The 12,021-nt window shown below is 41.7% G+C and overlaps 1 protein-coding gene across 1 annotated transcript in view; it reads left to right on the top strand.

The window, feature by feature from the left end:
* Positions 1 to 12,021, top strand: part of SPON1 (spondin 1) — a 337,162-nt gene that overhangs the window by 194,487 nt on the left and 130,654 nt on the right. The window lies entirely within an intron of this gene.

Raw genomic sequence — 12,021 nt, forward strand, 5'->3', positions numbered from 1 at the left:
GAACTATCCGCGAACCACCTGAATGGAGCTTGCGGACCACTGGTGGTCCATGGACCACAGTTTGAGAACCTCTGGTGTAGAGAATTGCACAAATACTGACACAGTGTTAATTACTTGCAATCAACAACAGCACAGGTTTTTATGATGGCCACTGTTTACTTACTGCATTCAACACAGTCTGGGAACATCATTGATCAACAATATTGCTTCTCTTATGCCTGCTCATGTTCGCCTCATTCCCTTCCCCTCTATAAAAGTCCTTTCCTGTTATTTACTGTGAATGTTCTTTTGCCCATGAGCATATTCAAGCTTGCAGGTTCTGAATGAACTCAACCCAAATCAAATCCAATCTGTTTTTAAAAAAAAAAAGAGAGAGAGAGAGAGACTGCTTGGGTTTTATCGTATGTCAGATCATTCCTGGCACTTTTGTTAACAACATATCTTTATAAACAATGTTATGAATCACAACATAATATTGTCAGTCATTGGTATTTCTGTATCCAGATGGGTGTAGTTACCATTTCCTTATGTCCAGAACAGTTTGTGTGTAGGGGGAGCACTTTTTAAACTGATGTGCTCTTCTAATGAGTGTACGACTGATCCACATACATTTAGCTGTTGCAGGTGAAGACTGATTATGATCACAGTTGCCAATTTTCATGCGGTAAATAAGCACCCCGACTTTCACAATAAGCCAAAAATCAAGCTAATGCCATTTCAAAACAAGGCCCAAACAAGGCAATCCCTAAGAACCCCAACACTCTGTGACTAGCTCCCCACAGCGTGCAGTCTGGGACTGTGGTGGGCCCACTGTGCACCCCTGACTCTCTCATTCCTTTGCCCCTGCTTGCCCCCGTCCCTGCTTTCCCAGAAGCCGATCAAAAAAAAAAGAAGCAACAAGCTACAAGCCAAAAACTAGCCAACAAGCAACTCACAAGCCAATTAAATCAAAAACAAGCCCAATTGCTGCGTTTTTTCCACATGTTTGGCACGTCTGATTATGATATGGATGTGGAGCTGAATTTTATGACAGCGTGTTTTTTTAATCAAGTACTAGTGTAACCATGTGTGAGTGTGTTATAAGCATTACACTTAAGCAATCAATGTCTGTTTTAACTGAATGCTTCCAAATGAAGCTTCAAAGAGCTTGCTTCTGCTATGGTTTGAATTTGTTCAATTGTGCTACTCTCTGCTGCTTCAGTGGGAATATTTTTTTTAATTTGTTTTTGGCTTGGGTTACCCTTTTTTGTAAATCCCCCAGTTTAAACTTTGCAATTTAACTATAAAAGACAAGCTTCCACCAGCACCATGATTAGAGAATGAACGAGTAACTAGCATCTGATGCAGGGCCGGTGCAAGGATGTTTCGCGCCCTCGGCGAAACTTCCACCTTGCGCCCTCCCCCGCCCCGCCCTGAGGTGCCCTCCCGCACCACGGCAGCTCCCCCCCTCTGCCCTGAGGCGCTCCCCTTGCGGCAGCTCCCCACCCCCACCCTCCGTCCTGAGGAACCCCCCCCGCCCCAGCTCACCCCTGCCCTGCCTCCTCCCCGAGCACACCATGGCTGCTTCACTTCTCCTGCCTCTCAGGCTTGCGGTACCTAAGCTGATTGGCGCAGCAAGCCTGGGAGGCGGGAGAAGTGAAGCAGTTCACCCCTGCCCCGCCTCCTCCCCGAGTATGCTGTGGCCGCTTCACTTCTCCCACCTCCCAAGCTTGCGGCAGCTAGGGCAGGGAGTTCCCCTGCATGCGGCCCCCCCTCTTACTTGCTGCAGGCAGCCCTCCCCGCGCTCCCCTGCCCCAGCTCCCTCCGCCTAAATGCCGGTAGCGACCAGGGTGGCCGAAGATCTCTGCCGAAGAAAATGGTGCCCCCCAAATGCCAGCACCCTAGACGACCGCCTAGGTCGCCTAAATGGTTGCACCAGCCCTGATCTGTTGGATAAACAGAATTATCATCTGCCCAGAGGACAATGCTATATTCCTCATTGTCTTACTGCAAAGAGCCATCTATAAAGCTTTGGTGGATCTAGTCATACCTTTTTCTGGATACATCTGATTTCTAGAACAGAAGTGTCCCATTAAAGGCCAGATCCTGCAGTCCTTACTCAGGCCAACCTGATCAATGGCAACTTTGAGGGGCTAGGTCTGCAGTTTTATTCACTCACCCAGGAGCTGACCAACAGAGAAGAAAAAATCCCCATGCATAACCCTTTTAATAAATTCTGAGAGTTTAAGGCCAGAAGGGACCTTTAGATTATCTAGTCTGACCTCCTGCATATCACAGGCCATTAAATTTCACCTAGTTACCCCTGTATGTTTGGCTAAAGCATATGTTTCTTTCCTAAAGGTACCCTGTCTTGATTTGAAGGCATCCAGTGGCAGAGAATCTACCCCCTTTCCTAGGTAGTTTGTTCCAATGGTTAATCACCTTCAATGTTAAAATTATTGTGCCTATATGCCTTCTTTTCTGAAAGAGCAGAGCCTGGGCAGAATGTGGCAATCAGTGATACTGGCATAGTTCTAGAAATGGGACTAGTTTAGTTAACTCATGCTGATGCTGTAGGCTAGATAGAGATCTCTGCAGCAACAGAGCAAAATACCGCAGGGGCCACTTATAAATAGTAATTTAATTTTTCAATGGTATTGAAGACACTTTAGAATCCAGAGCACATTCCTCACCAAATTTGTAACAATGTTAAGGTAGATTAGGTCTGGGGCCTAAACTGTTTCATAGCTTCTATAGAAAACATAGGTTTGAAAGATATTTCTCTTTTCATATTATGAATTGAAAGATTTTTTTTCAGAAGTTATCTAGAAAAATATGTATTATGTTGGAATTTGTGTGAAAGTCAATTAACTTCTGTCAGCAGTAGGTATCTTTTCCCCTAAGGGCTGGTCCACACTAAGAAGCGGGGTCGAACTAGGGTACGCAAATTCAGCTACGTGAATAGCGTAGCTGAATTCGAAGTACCCTAGTTCGAACTACTCACCCGTCCAGACGCTGCGGAATCGAAGTCCGCGGCTCCAAGGTCGACTCCGCCACCGCCTTCTGCAGTGGTGGAGTACCGGAGTCGACCGCGGCGCTTCCGGAGTTCGAACTATCGCGTCCAGATTAGACGCGATAGTTCGAACTCCGAGAAGTCGAACTCACCGCGTCGACCCGGCTGGTAAGTGTAGACTAGCCCTAAGGGAGTAGAAAGGCAAGAAAGCGTAGTATGGCTAAATACTAAGGTGCTATTGTACAAGAGTTTATTCAAACCAAAACCAAATCCTTAAAAAAAAATGGAAATCCAGCCCAAAGGAACATAAACAGAGGCAAGTTAAATGTACAATTAAAATCAGAAGGGCTAAAAGGGAATTTTAAGAGCAAGTAGGTATGTGCATAAACCAAAAAAATCTTCAAATATATTAACATCAGAAACCCTATGAAAGTAAGTGGAGCAATTAATTGGAGGATGAGGACTGTGCAAAGAAGCTTAACTTATTTTCACCAAAGAAGACAATGGAGAAACACCAACCTGACAACTCTTTATTATTTTGCTTAGTGTGACGGATTACTCTGACGAGTCAGGTGATGTAACATAAAGTGAATTTTAAGAATGAATTATAGGAATTATATAAATCCTGTGTCTTTAAAACAGATTGAGCTAGATTTCTTGGCTAGAGTTTTTACCAGGAAATTAACATGCAAAATCACAGTCATTCTGACCAGATCAAAGGGCATAGAATATATGTGCAATATAATATTTTAAACAGAAATTTTGTTTGTTTGTTTTTTGAGGAGAGATGGAAGAGTATTTGAGTGCCTTACCTGTGTATTTCCACACCTTAATATTTTTGGATTTATTTTAAATCCTTAACTCTAAACGTCCTTGTTTTGCAATCCTTTTGGGGGGGATAATTTTAGTATATTCCTATAATGTTTTTTGCCCTTAAATTACTGATAGGTACTCTCAACCTTAACCCCATCTGAACATAGTTTTTTGTCAGTGAATATGAAATAATGAATGTCATATAAAATATCATTCAGGAGCTTTTCTTGTAGTAGAAGAACAAGGGATTACATTACAAGGCAGCTAATTTAAATTGGATTAAAAATAACTACTTACACAGTTCAAATTAGCCTGTGGAATTCACTGTCACAAGCTATTGTGGCAAATAATTTATGATTGTTTCTAAAAATAGGATTAGACATTCATATTAAGACTATTCAGTTACACAAGGTTGAATAAGAATGGTCATATACCCTCATGCTTTTACCTAGTATTAGAAAGACATAAGCCAGCCATGCACTGTCTGGGGCTAGGAAGAAACTTCACCTAAATACGTATTACTGCATAATTGTCCTTTCTGGGTATCTTGCATCTTGCTCTGAGGGATATAATATTGGCTACTGTTAGGATACGATATGAAAGTAGATGGCTCATTAGTCTGAACTGATATGGCAGTTCCTATATTCCAAAGTTCCTGATAGAGGTTCTATAGAGACATTGGAAGAACTGAGACTTTTGCAAATAGAGGGACCATTCTGACCTTAGTGTCAATGGGAGTTTGGGCCACCCATAATCTTGAATGATTTTAATTTGCAAATCTTTTACAGTATCATGGTAAAGCTGAAGCACTGTCTGTGACTGAGGTACATACTCATACCCCTTTCTTCTCTCTTACTGCTACAGTAGTTAATGCGCAAGGCCCACTTCTCTGTGCACATTTGTTATTGTTTCCTTTTGCTACATTTCAGTTTTCTGGCATATGTCCTTCTTTTCTTTCTTCCTTCATGAGGCTCTGACAATTTCCAACTTCATTTTGAATATCTGCATTCACATGCAGATTTTGTCTTTGTAGCTGGGACCAAATAGAAGGTGTCTTTGAAGAAAAGCTAATAGAAAAGCTGTGTGATAAGGCACTGTTCCTTAGACTTACCTTCCTTTTTGGAAACATTTCTTTGAAATCTAGACTAAAAAAAAATATTTCCCTCTTATCAGTATTGCTTTAATGTTCTCAGAAAATGCATCTTTATAACACCGAAAACTTGATGGATGATAAGTGTTCATTTACTCTGCTGGTTCTGGGTGGTTTGATTCCTTCCGTTCACGTAAGGAGGAGACTGAAAGGAACAGAATTTACTTGTTCATTTCTTTCATCTTTGTGATTAGCAGTTTATGGTGTAGTATTTACTGAAATGACATACCAGCTTTAGGCACATGACAAACACTGTCAACACCTGTTTTAGAGTCTAACAATGTATAAATACAGAATATTGCAGCTGTCTTTTATGGTTAAGTAAAAGAAGCAGCTTTGACAGGAAATGCTACCATGGTAGTTTGGAATCCAATGTGAAGAATTCTGTAACAATTAAAAAAAAGGATACAAAACCTATGTACAACAGTATTGTGATTCTATGACTCTCTGAAAGGTTACAATTATTCCTATAAGATCCACAGAAGAGCTGATGGTTTCACTGAAGAAAAAAGTGTCAGAGACAAATCTAGTCCTACAATACTATAAGATACAGTGCATTTATCAAGTTATAGAATCACATTCTCAACAATTGTAAAACAGTTTTAAGGTTAAAGAAAATTCCTAATAACTTTATTATTCTCACTTAGAAGCAATTAAAGTTAAACTCCTTTTAACTGCATTTGGTGTCATTTTTCTTATGGCCCCATTAGAGTAAAATTAAGGTATTTGTGGAGATAGCTCAGTCATTCCAAATTACTTTCCTGTCTGATGTTCAAGCTTTTGATAGCATACTTTGCGTTTGAATTCAATTTTGGAGAGACACTAGGCATATTAATTAGATTCTCTTTGTGCTCTTTGTAGTCTAAAAGGAAGGAAAAGCAGAACGGATATTTTTTAACATTTCAGCTCTGCTGTGTTTGCAGTGTACAAATCTCTTCTATGCAATGCTCAGTGTATTTATAGCAGTAAAACGATCACTGGCCAGTCTGAATTTGCTCAAGGTGAGTGTGACCTTTGGTTTATATACAGCCAGTGTAGAAATATTTTTAAAAATCTAGATTATTTTAATTATTCTGAGATTCTAATTTAAATGTTAATATATTCTGCCACAACAACATTTTCTTTTGTAACTCTGGAACTGAGCAGGCCCTTGAGTAGAACAAAAGCTTAGTGTGTTTATTTTCTGCTATTTATAGGAAAGATTTATGCTAGTAAGTTGTCGTTTGTAGAGTTATTTCATTTTGGTATTTGCAGGCACTCGCGGCAACTGTTTTCTTGGTCAACATGTACTGATGTCTACCTGGAGAAGCTTATGATTTCTAAAGCAGCACTTTTTGGTAGGTGCACCTTAGTGGTCCATGGACTTGTCCAGTGGTGAGAGAGGATACAAGAGAAGAACAGTGAGGTGAAGGGGAAGCTCATGACCCAAGCCGCTCTGAAATCATGCTTCTGTGGCTATGAGAAAAAAAGAAGGTAAAGCCTCCTGCTTTCCTTCCTTGTCCTTGTTGTGGTGCCTAATTCTGCAGGCCAGAAGGAGTTTGCATTTTCATTGTTGCAGGCTCAGGCAGCAGACACCTGTCCAAACTCCTGTTCCCTCACGGATCTCAGCTCATCCATAAGATGCATGCAGTCCAGCCTCACGGAGCCACAAATGAATGGCCAATCTCAGCAGCAAGTAGCCTTCTAGGCTCCAGTGTTCCCATCCCCATGAAGAGTACAAGTAACTCTCATTTACTCCAGTGGGAGTTACTTGTCTCCTTAGTAGATGGAAGGGGAAAATCTGAGCCCTAGGCAATAGGGATGGTCATAGCAAGCTACCAGGGAAAAGAAAAAGAAAGAAAACACACACATACACATGCACGAGAAGGAGAACATAGGCAACAAGAGAGGGAGAGACAGGACAGAGAAAAGGATTAATGGTTTTTCTGTGCTTGGACATGGCACAAGGGGGAAGAGATGAGATGTAACCAAGCAAATTTAGGAACCATTGACCTAAAGGGAATAAATGTATGTTGTATATTATGCATACATTTGCAGTATGTTGGTGTACTGGCGGTTGAGATTCCTGTTTGGAATAATAGGATGATAAGTTTCCTTTGATATGGGTAGGAATATATTTTAGGGGATTTGTGAGAGGAGAAACAAGTGCAGGGGGGGAAAAGAGAGGGCAAGTGACTGTACATTATTGGTTCTGGGACTGGTATAAGTCACATGTCCATAAAACAGTGGTGTTCAGAATATTATAAGGTACATATTTGAGCAAGAGAGGCTGTACAACTCAGCAATGAGTCCCAAGCGGCTTTTGATTTCTACATACTTGGAGGGCAAAGCATGGAGAGAGGAGGTCCAAGCATTTAATGCAAAGGGGGGAGATCATGAAGCTGTTAGAGAGAAAGGATCCGACAGCTGAGAGAAGACCTGGCAGTCGGGAGAGAGAGAAAAATGAAGCCATAGACTAGAGAGAGAATTGAGGTCAAAGTGGAACAGATGGGTCCTAAAATTAGAGGGGATGAGAGAAACACAGATACAAAGCAGGGAGAGATAAAGGGGGATGGAAGAGACTCTTATTAAAAGAGAGATGGAAAGGACCTGATAAAGCAAAGGAAAAGAGATGTGCTATAGACTTCCCTTCTCAATTAGGAATCCTCTTCTCTGTCTCTCTCTTTTACTGCAGTCTTTGTATTTAATTGTAAGATCGCCTAGAATCCTTTGTGGTGCTGTTGATATTGTTAGGGAGAGAGAAGAATCTGGTGTAAAGGCCACCTCAGAGTGGTAATTATTGAATAGCTATGGAGAAGTTGGAGCTCATAGTGGTAAGGGGACTGATAGAGTTAAAGCCTTGACTACATTTAGTTTTAATTAGAGAAATGATAGCAGTTAAATTGCCATACAATAATTAGATACATTAGTCAAATAAATAGCAGGAAAGTGAGGGCTGGTCTACACTACTGCTTAAGCCTATGCAACTTATGTTGCTCATGGGAGTGAAAACAGCAACCCCCTGAGCGACGTAAGTTACATCGACTTAAAGCGGAGTCCACACCATGTTATGTCGGTGGGAGATGCTCTCCTGTCAGCATAGTGCATCTTCACCAGACGTGCTATGGCGGCACAGCTGAGCCAATGTAGCGTGGTAGTGTAGATTTTGCCCTGAGTCTATATAATTCCTGGGGCTGATCCTATTCTGCTAGTACCAGGACTTTTCCAATCACTGTGAAGAACTCTTGCCAAGGACAGTCATGAAAGAGAAAGGAGTCAAAACCAGCCCCCACCTTCTTCAGCCATCCTTCTTACAACAGGATACAGGAGCACTTGGAGAGGGGAACATCAGTTCAGCAACCTGATTCTTGCCATTCTCCCCAAATTCTGTAACCATAGATGTTACCCCAGAGCTGGAGTAATCCCCTTGGTCTGTGTCTGGAAGAGAGTGGAGCAGGACATGAGAAGGGGTGGGAGTGGGGAGCTCATTTGCTGGCAAACTGGCTGGAATTCTATGATTTATTTTTTGTATCATAGAATATTAAGAAATACCCTCAATGGAGTAATTGTTTATTTTTCTAAGCAATCCGTATGACTCAGTAACTGTAAACATTCAAAAATGTTCTGAAGATAATTGGAACATCTCACGAAGTTCTGAATATTTTGCAACCCTTCCTAAATATCTCCTGCTTTCCGTTCCCCTCTCTAAATTGATACTAAAACACTTGCTCTTGAGTTACAAAGCCAAAGGCAGTTGTATAGGGACTGGATATGGGGTAATGAAGAGTGTCTTAACTATGTTATTTTGCAAGAACAGCCACAACTCTAAGGGGCCCCGGTCCCTTGGTGCATTTAGCATGATACTAATAGAAGATTCTGGTCATATAGCCAGTATATCTGCCCAGAGAGCATCATTGCATTGCTGTTGGAAGAAAGAGTGTGTGGCGAAGAGGCCTCTAGTCTGTACCAACTCTTGGCTGCTGGTTCTGTATGCAGCAGCCCTAGAATTGAAGGAATAAAAAGCTGAGTTTTACAGCCCAGTCCCCCACTTCCACCAACTTTTGCTGTGTGCTTTTTGATTATAACTGAGAATGTAGCTTAAAATTTTTAGCATAACATTCTTTGATGTGTCTTTAGTAATTTGTATATATCCATCGACAATCCTTCTGCAATAGCCAAAAAAAAAAAAAAAGACCAAGAGCTAAAAACCCTTCTCTTCCTTTGGGAGAAAAGCTCATAGGATCCATTTATCCAAATCTGGTGGGTGCTATTAGTAGTCTTGTACAGCATGTTAATTTTCAAAGCGCCAAGTATTGGCCTATGAAAAAATTTATGTAAAATAGCATCATATGCTCATTTGTCAATGTATTTTCATGATTATACCGTAATAGACTAACTAGTTCATTTTTGTGGTGGACTTTTGCTCATTCTGAAGTGATTGTTCTGCTTTTAAATAATTTTTAAATGCTTTCCAGTAAGGTGCGTGTTGTAAAGAAGAAGATTTGTAACACACTGTTTCAGAGCTAGGGCCAGAGTTCAGTAGGCCTGCATTGCGAGTGGCCTTATAGTGAAAAACCTTACAAGATAGCCTTGTGCTAAAGGTTCTTTGGTCTGAAGTCACATGCCAAACATGAAATTGCCTTGCCACAAAATAATCTCCGTGATAATCCATTGACCCAGGTGACTGGATTTAACAAGGGGAGATCTCATCCTTTTTAATCTCCTATGTCTTCCTAGCTCTTGGCAGGGTAACAACCACAGTACTCTCAACAGGTGTTATAACCTTGTGCATAATGTGGACCCTATCTTAGTAGAAGGATAGTTTTGTGAATTGACTCCCCCCTTGTTTGTGAATGCATGGACCACTTCCTCTCCCCTTCATGACTGTAACTTCCTGGGGCAACTACAGCAATTGTTTATATGGAAAAATAAGGTGAGAAAGGTATATGCATGCATGGATGTAATTATGTGGGGGCAGTCTTAGGGACATTTCCCTCTTAACTTTCAGTGGAATGGGGGACAACAGAACATTTTGTTCTTCTCCTTCCAACTTCGAGCTTGTTAGGAGCTGAGGTAGGGAAGATATGGGAGGCTATTCCCTATCCCAGAAGTAGTGCTGTGAGAGGCAAACTAATAGATTCTGCTTAACGTGTCCTCATACTGCTTCCTGCCACATCCATGCACATGTGATTGCCTGATCATTGCACTCCACCTGTTGCATCGCAAGAGTAGGAACGAAGTCCAAGCAGAGAGAGAGTGTGTGTGTATGCAGCCATCTTTATTCATTCCCAGCATGCTCTTATATACAACATGATAAGCAATCACAATTGCTAATTAGTTAATTAAACCCACACAGCCGCAGCTGTAACTCATAGGGTAATTATCATTCTACACACCTGTCTACCTATTCACAATTAGCTGGCCAATGAGAACAAGCCCAAAGCCAGCCCTTCACACACAATTCTCAATCCAGAAGCCTTCAGCATCTCACATTCAATCCCACATCTCCCCCCTTTATTTACAATCAAAAGAAAAGGGAAAAGGAAAACAAGATAAAAACATTCACCAAACATTTTCAACTTATAACAGCATAACACCACAATCTATCTTAATCAAATATTATGTTATTAAACATTTGCAACTCATAACAGCATAACATTATAACCTATCATAAACAAAACTTTATAAGATCAACCTATATGACCATTCAATCCTTAACATATAATTTCAAAAACATCAAACGAACAAAACAAAACACAATAAACAAATGATGTAACCTCTGCAGGCCCCCCCCCCTTTTTTTTTTTTTTTTTTTTTTTGACTCATCCCTCAGCTGTCAGGTGATCAAACTGACACTGAGGGTGGTGGGGGGTCTTAAGGAAAAAACATCAAACCACATGACAATACAACAACAATTCTGGCCAGAAAACAGACAACACAAAACATAACAAGGAACATAAAACATAAATCTTAGTTCTAAATAATAATTGCATGGTACCACACAGATTTTCTTTCAAACACAAAAAATCATCTCAAGTGAGTAATTCATTCATGGAGGATCAGACAGAAAAAGTCCTGGCAGAGCTAACAAACAGCTCTCCTCCGGGGGCTCTGGTTTCGCGACATCTGAGCGCGTCTCGTGAGGCTCCTCCGCATCTGCCTGCCGTCACTCCGGAGGACGCAACCAAGGCCGGACCCACCTCGCTGGCATCCACCTGGGACCCGCATCAGTGGCAACACACACATAACCCCTGCCCCACGTTAGCAAGTCAACTGGTCCTTTCCATATTTGCTGCTGATAATCAAACCATTTGACCGAGGGTCGGGGGGCCGCACCCTGCTCTTCCCCAGTCATCCCGCTGACATGTTTAATCGCGGGGGGCACCTGGCTGTTTTTACCAAGATGTAACCAATTAAGAGCTTGCAGCAACCGAGCGGCAGGCGTCTTATCCAAGGCGTCTGCCCGCTCACTGCAAATCCCCCCTTTTTGTCTTAAAAGGAGCGCCTTAAAAGAGGCATGAGCACATTCAATAATAGCGTGTAGTTTGTCTGCTTCAGCCTGAAGGGTTTGGACAAGTAGTTCTTTGGCTTGTAGCTCCTTCTTAATTTCACTCAGCTCAAGAACCGCAGCTCTATAATGACGACGGTTATGTGCTGCATCTACTTTGGCTGCCGCAACCTGCTTTTGAAGGTTATTAACGTTTGACTTTTCTCTTTCGAAGGCAGTCTGTAAAGCTTGAATATTTAGGACTGCTTGAACCCGGAGATTCAGCTGCACCAGGTCTGCCTCTCTCTCTGCTAGTACTGTTTCGAGGATGGTGCTGTGCTCTCGCAAAGCAATGTTAGACTGACCAAAACCAGTGAGCTTCCCCCGTTCATGTTCCAGTTCGAGGGCCAACTTCTTGTTTATTTCTTCCAAAAGTTTTATCTTTCTCCTAGATTCTCGAAGCTCCTGGCTGGTAAGTGAAATTACTTCTTGCAGCTCTTTCTCTGACATCATCTTACTGTGGCTAACAGCCTGCAGCTCTATCTCCAAAGCTTGAATCCGTTCATGGGAAACCTGGTTATTTCCTCCATCAGCGATTTG

Source organism: Mauremys mutica, chromosome 4 (genome assembly GCF_020497125.1).
Source record: "Mauremys mutica isolate MM-2020 ecotype Southern chromosome 4, ASM2049712v1, whole genome shotgun sequence".
Lineage (NCBI taxonomy): Eukaryota > Metazoa > Chordata > Testudines > Geoemydidae > Mauremys > Mauremys mutica.